Raw genomic sequence first — 7,057 nt, forward strand, 5'->3', positions numbered from 1 at the left:
TGTCACGCCAAAGCTTTGACTTAAGCATCACCTAACTCTTTAGGGAAATGGACTTTGTTTACAGAATTGATTAGATACTAGACATTCTATAATCGTGTAAAATGGATAAGATGTGATTCTTTTCTGTCAATAGGGAAGATAATTCTGAAGAAGATGGTTTCATGTTCTTGTGGGACATTAACCAGTTGTGTACAAAACAGCAAACTGTAAGAATTATGTTTCTAACTTTCTGAAAATTATATTTGACGTCAGGAGACAGAAACGCACAGTGGTGTACAGGTCAGTCATGTTATGAGTGGAGAAGCTGGTGAAGATCCACGAACTCCTGGAGCTGCTACAAATCCAAACCCCACTCCCCACATGGCCTAGACCTGTTATAGCCTAATATTTGATACTGGGTTTGCACAAGTCTCTTTGTTGTTCCCCATGTATCTTTTACTTGAGTTATCTTGGGTAGATCTCTGTTTTATCTGTAACCTGAACTGTCTCCTAGACAACACCAGTTTGTGATCCTAGGTAAGATTTTTTGTTTGAAGAGTTCACTATTTCTTCAATAATGTCATGTTTTAATGGGTACACAGTACTTTCACTTGGCATCAATTATGAGTTGTTTTCTGAACAATTCAGTATTACACCAGCTGGGCTGCCTACTGATCTCTCCATTCCTTTGGGGTGACTCTGCCAACAGGGGACATGTTCCATTCTATTCCAATTTGTGTTGCTATACATATCCGCACAGCAATACAGAAAGTGGCTTCACTAGCTCATACAGCATTACTGTGTTTGTCATGAAAATCAGGTGTATGCTTCTGGTGGCTCTGCCTTGCCGTTGTTCAGACTTGGAGATTACTTAGTGCTTTTTTGAGCAAGGGAAACATTGTGAAGGTGAAGCTAGAACTGTGGAAATGCAGCTGCTGCTTTGGTGCAAATTTGCATCGGGTCCGTCAGGAAGGTTTCTAAGTCCACTGGATCAGTAGCTTTCACTGGTCAAATGGCAGGATTTCAGTTTTTTTTCTTATTATTTTATCTTTCTGGGAGTCCCCAAAATTAACCCTGGGAAGAGTTAATTGAATTGTTTGTAAAGGCTTTCCCCATGCTTCAGACATAAAACATGCAGAATATTGTGGGCGGATACTTTCTCTAGCAATCCTTCTAGAATTTCCTGGGCCCCAACCCATAGAGTTCATTAAACAAAAGAAACACTGACAGAAACCTGAAAGTGTATTACTCTCCTTTGTCTTTCCTTAGGCTTTTAGAAAAACAATGGCACCACACCACATTCAGGACCTGGAATAGGTGGAATAGCAGCCCCTGAAAATATATATGTCCATGTCTTAATGCTAAGCTGCTGTGAATGTGGCCTTATTTGGAGAAGGAGTTTTTACAGATTAATTAAATTAAGGACCCTGAGATCATCCTGTATTACTAAGATGGGCCCCAAATCCAATGACATATGTCCTTATAAGAGACACAAGAGGAGAAGACACAGACACAGAGGAGAAGGCTCTGTGAATACAGAGGCGGAAACTGGAGTAAGCAGCCACCAGTCAAGGCATGTAATCAGCCATAGAAGCTGGAAAAGGAACGGGGTGGAATCTCTCCTAGAGCCTGTGGTGGGAGCACAGCCCTGCTAACACCCTGACTTCAGATTTCTGGTTTCCAGAACTCTGAGGGAATAAATTGCCATTGTTTAAGCCACTAAGTTGACAGGAATTTGCTATGGCAGCCCTAGGATACTCATGTAACACCATAGCCAGCCTTCCAGTCTCTCACCTAAAAAAGAGAAGTTTAAACAGAAACAACGTGGCAGGGAATGCTAGAGATGCCCTCGTAACACTGGTGACAAACTAGACGAGATTTCAAACCCTCACTCTGAAAGACAATAACTAGAATAGCTAGGCCTTACCAATTTCCAACTAGGATTCATGACTGATGGAAACAGTTTTTATAGCTCCTAATTTTTCCAAGTTTTGAGTAGTTCTTAATGCTGTCCTAAGCAGCCCAGCCTCCTCACTGGTCATTGAGTCTTTTCTGCTTCCTCATAAGTTGGCTCACAGCAGGCTTTGGTCTGCCATAAAACCAGCGCATGGTTTTACCTTTAATCTTACCATTGACCAGCATTATCTCTTGGTATTAGAAGAGATTAATGAAGCCAAGAGAAGGAAAATGACTGGCTTAGTTCACGTCATGCATGTGTGTATGTTTCTGAATCAGCAGTCCCTATGTCATCAGGCGTCCAATCTTTGGTGACTGAAGTAGGGGAGCAGTACCACATGGTGTCAAATGCAGTGCTTAAGCTGCCAGGGGTGGGTATTCAGATGCTGTCCCACTCAGTACAATGGTAAAGAATGTAGACTCCACCCGAGCTAGAAAAGTAGCTCTGCCACTTACCACATGTTTTATGAACTTGGACAAGTTAATCTCTCTGTGTCTCAGTGTACTTATTCCTAAGTAATAGTCCAAGGCTACCTCACAAATTGGCATTGGGATAAAATGAGTACATCTCTGGCATGAATGCAGTGCTCAATATATTTTAGCTATTATTATCAAGTCTGATAAACACGTTTTCTCATTCTATAGTTCCAAAGTAGCCCTAGGCCAATATAATTCAAATATACTTTTCTAATTATAAGCTCACGCTCCTGTTCCAAAAGAAAAAAGGCTCCTAGGCTGGGTGTGGTCACTCATGCTTGTAATCCCAGCACTCTGGGAGGCCGAGGTGGGCAGATCACTTGAGGTTAGGAGTTCGAGACCAGCCTGGGCAACATGGCAAAACTTAGTCTCTAGTAAAAATACAAAAATTAACTGGGCATGGTGGCACATGCCTGCAGTCCCAGCTACTCGGGAGGCTGAGGCAGGAGAATTGCTTGAACCTGGGAGGCAGTGAGCCGAGATTATGCCACTGCACTCCAGCCTGGGCAACAGAGTGAAACTGTGTCTCAAAAAAAAAAAAAAAAAAGTAAGAAAGAAAAAAGTCTCCTAAAATCAAAGCCAGGTACTGTATCGAGAGATGATATAATAGGGCAATAATAAAGTATGCTTTTCAGTCTCAGAATATACAACCTCTTGACAACATCCAAGTTCTGCTCCAATTCCTTCTTGCCATGCAACCTATGGACTAAATGGTACTTATGTCAACACTGCTGACATATTATTTAAGTATTTATTATTTAAATATGTATTGAAGTATATTAATTAAAGAGTAAAGTAGTTGGGCGTGGTGGCTCGCGCCTGTAATCCCAGCACTTTGGGAGGCCAAGGTGGGTGGATCACCTGAGGTCAGGAGTTCGAGACCCGCCTGACCAACATAGTAAAACCCAGTCTCTGCCAAAAATACAAAAATTAGCTGGGCATGGTGGTGGATGCCTGTAATCCCAGCTACTCAGGAGGCTGAGGCAGGAGAATCGCTTGAACCCAGGAGATGGAGGTTGCAGTGAGCCGAGATTGTGCCATTGTACTCCAGCCTGGGAGACAGACTGAGACTCCATCTTAAAAAAAAAAAAGGGTAAAGTATATCAAGTACCTATTAAATGAATGAGGAAATTAAAAAATAAATTACTAGGCCAAGCGTGGTGGCTCACGCCTATAATCCCAGCACTTTGGGAGGCCAAGGCAGGCGGATCATCTGAGGTCAGGAGTTCGAGACCAGCCTGGCCAACATGGAGAAACCCTGTCTCTACTAAAAATACAAAAAAATTAGCTGGGCATGGTAATGCATGCCTGTAATCCCAGCTGCTTGGGAGGCTGAGGCAGGAGAATCACTTGAACCTGGGATGCCAAGGTTGTGGTGAGCCAAGATCATGCCACTGCACTCCAGCCTAAGCAACAAGAGCGAAACTCCATCTCAAAAAATAAATAAATACATAAAAATAAATAAATTTCTAAGAATTAAAGTACTGTAGGGATGAGCTCAGCTCACTATGAGTGTTGCCCCTAGAAAACTAGATCCTGTTTTCTCCTGCCTTAAGTGAATTTATGTTAGCAAAGCACTGGGCGTGGAGCGAATAGTACAGACAGAGTAAATCCACTAACATGGGGTCTTCCTTACACTTGATCACCCTAGTAATTATATCATTCCAATTGAAGACCAATGTTGTCCTTTTACTTCTAACTTTGATTCGATTATTGGAATCATATACATAGTTTTCAGTTTTTCACACATTTAAAAAAATATATCTCCAAACTCATGTGGCATTAGGAATGTACTTCATTGGCTTGTTTCCCGAGGACATGAGTGAGATTCTTTTTCTTTTATGACACCACTCTAAATCTCTGTTAATTGTGCCATTTTGTACTCTTCTTCTACTGGTTATATTCTCATTCCCTCTGACTTTCTTAATATCTCTTATGTCCAGTTTCATGCTCTGCTGCCCCTTTAATCCCATCCAAAGAAGGTTAATTTAGGCCCTCATCATTTCTTGTCTAGATTGCTGGAATCGCTTTCTGTTTTCCCAGCCTCCAGCCTTGCCCTCTTACAGGACAGTCTTCTCTGGCTGCCAAAGTTATTTTTCTAAAATGCAAATTGTATTATATTGTTCCTTTGCTCATAACCCTATTGCCTTCAGGATGAAACCCAAAGTCCTTAAGCCTTTCAAATTCTAGCTCAAGAGACGCCTGTGATCTCCTTGCTTGCCTTTAGATTGTCCCTGTGAAACCTGTTAGTGCCTCTTTTCTGCTCCACTGCCTGGTGGTCATCATGGGCAAAGTGCCTTGCTATTATTACTCATGTCACCTCATCACGCCCTCAGTCATCAATGAGGGTCTGTTTGATGACACTTGTAATTGCAGTTTCTAGTCTTGCTGAGACAGAAAAAGCCTTCCCCCATTTTTACAATTCTTTCATTTAATCCCCAAGGGAGCAGCCCATTCTTAGTTACAACCCCAGGAGGGATAAGTTCCACCCAGCCCATTGGGAGACCATTTGAGTAGATCATTGTGTGCCACTTCAAAACCTTTCTGGCCAGGCGCGGTGGCCCATGCCTGTAATCCCAGCACTTTAGGAGGCCGAGGCGGGTGGATCACCTGAGGTCAGGAGTTCGAGACCAGTCTGGCCAACCTGGCGAAGCCCTGTATCTACTAAAAATACAAAAAATCAGCCGGATGTGGTGGTGGACACCTGTAATCACATCTACTCGGGAGGATGAGGCAGGAGAATCGCTTGAACCCAGGAGGCAGAGGTTACAGTGAGCCAAGATCATGTCACTGTAATCCCAGCTACTTGGGAGGTTGAGGCAGGAGAATTGCTTGAACCCAGGAAGTGGAGGTTGGAGTGAGCTGAGATCTTGCCACTGCACTCCAGCCTGGGCGAAAGAACGGGACTCTGTCTGAAACAAACAAACCGTCTTTCCCTGGGCCAGATATTCCTAGGTGTTCCAGGAGGAACCTAACTCAGTCTGAGTATCCTATAGCTTATTTCCCTCATGCTAGGTGACATCCACCAAGGGACAGGGATGCTAGTTCTCCCAGGGTTGGATCTCTGTGCATGTGGGCCAGTTGACAATTCTGAATGTTTTCATCACATTTCTCCCTGATGGCCCAAAAAGTGAATACATCTTTATGGGTATAGAGATTATGTGTCTTAATAGTGAAACATTTTTATCGCTATTTTAAAAAACTGCAATGTTGGCCAGGTGCAGTGGTTCACACCTCTAATCCCAGCACTTTGGGTGGCCGACCTTGTGCGGATCACAAGGTCAAGTGATAGGGACCATCCTGGCTAACACGGTGAAACCCTGTCTCTACTAAAAACACAAAAAATTAGCTGGGTGTGGTGGCACATGCCTGTAGTCCCAGCTACTCAGGAGGCTGAGGCAGGAGGATAACTTAAACCCAGGAGGTGGAGGTTGCAGTGAGCCAAGATCGCACCACTGCACTCCAGCCTGGGTGACAAAGCAAGACTCTGTCTCAAAAAAAAAAAAAAAAAAATTGCAATCTTTACACACTATTACAGCAAAAAGGAGCTGTGAACTATGATTTCTTTATAGGTTGTTAATAATTCTATCACATTTCCAACAGTAATCTCTTCTCCTCTCTGGAAAGCTGGGAGTGGCTGGCATGAGAATGTGATTCTCCTCTTTGTTCTCAACACCTTTAACCTGACCCCATGAAACCTCATGGAATCTGCAAGGTGTGGTGGCTCATGCCTGGGATGACAGGCGTGAGCCACCACTTGGGAGGCCGAGGTAGGTGGAGTGCTTGAGCCTAGGAACTGGAGACCAGCCTGGGCAACATGGTGAAATCCCATCTCTACCAAAAAGACGAAAATAAGCCAGGTGTGGTGGCACATGCTTGTAGTCCTTGCTACTCAGGAGGCTGAGGCAGGAGAATCACTTGAACCTGGGAGGTGGAGGTTGCAGTGAGCTGAGACTGCACCAGTGCACTCTAGCCTGGGTGACAGAACCAGAACCTGTCTTGGAAAAAAAAAAAAAAAAAAGAAGGGGCATGCATGGTGGCTCACACCTGTAATCCCAGCACTTTGGGACGCTGAGGCGGATGAATCGCCTGAGTTCAGGAGTTCAAGTCAAGCCTGGCCAACATGATGAAACCCTGTCTCTAATAAAAATACAAAAAATTAGCCGGGCGTGTTGGCAGACGCCTATAATCCCAGCTACTCAGGAGGCTGAGGCAGGAGAATTGCTTGAACCTGGGAGGCAGTGAGCCGAGATTATGCCACTGCACTCCAGCCTGGGCAACAGAGTGAAACTGTGTCTCAAAAAAAAAAAAAAAAAGTAAGAAAGAAAAAAGTCTCCTAAAATCAAAGCCAGGTACTGTATCGAGAGATGATATAATAGGGCAATAATAAAGTATGCTTTTCAGTCTCAGAATATACAACCTCTTGACAACATCCAAGTTCTGCTCCAATTCCTTCTTGCCATGCAACCTATGGACTAAATGGTACTTATGTCAACACTGCTGACATATTATTTAAGTATTTATTATTTAAATATGTATTGAAGTATATTAATTAAAGAGTAAAGTAGTTGGGCGTGGTGGCTCGCGCCTGTAATCCCAGCACTTTGGGAGGCCAAGGTGGGTGGATCACCTGAGGTCAGGAGTT

The sequence above is a fragment of the Colobus angolensis genome, unplaced genomic scaffold (assembly GCF_000951035.1).
Source record: "Colobus angolensis palliatus isolate OR3802 unplaced genomic scaffold, Cang.pa_1.0 Scaffold224, whole genome shotgun sequence".
Taxonomy (NCBI): domain Eukaryota; kingdom Metazoa; phylum Chordata; class Mammalia; order Primates; family Cercopithecidae; genus Colobus; species Colobus angolensis.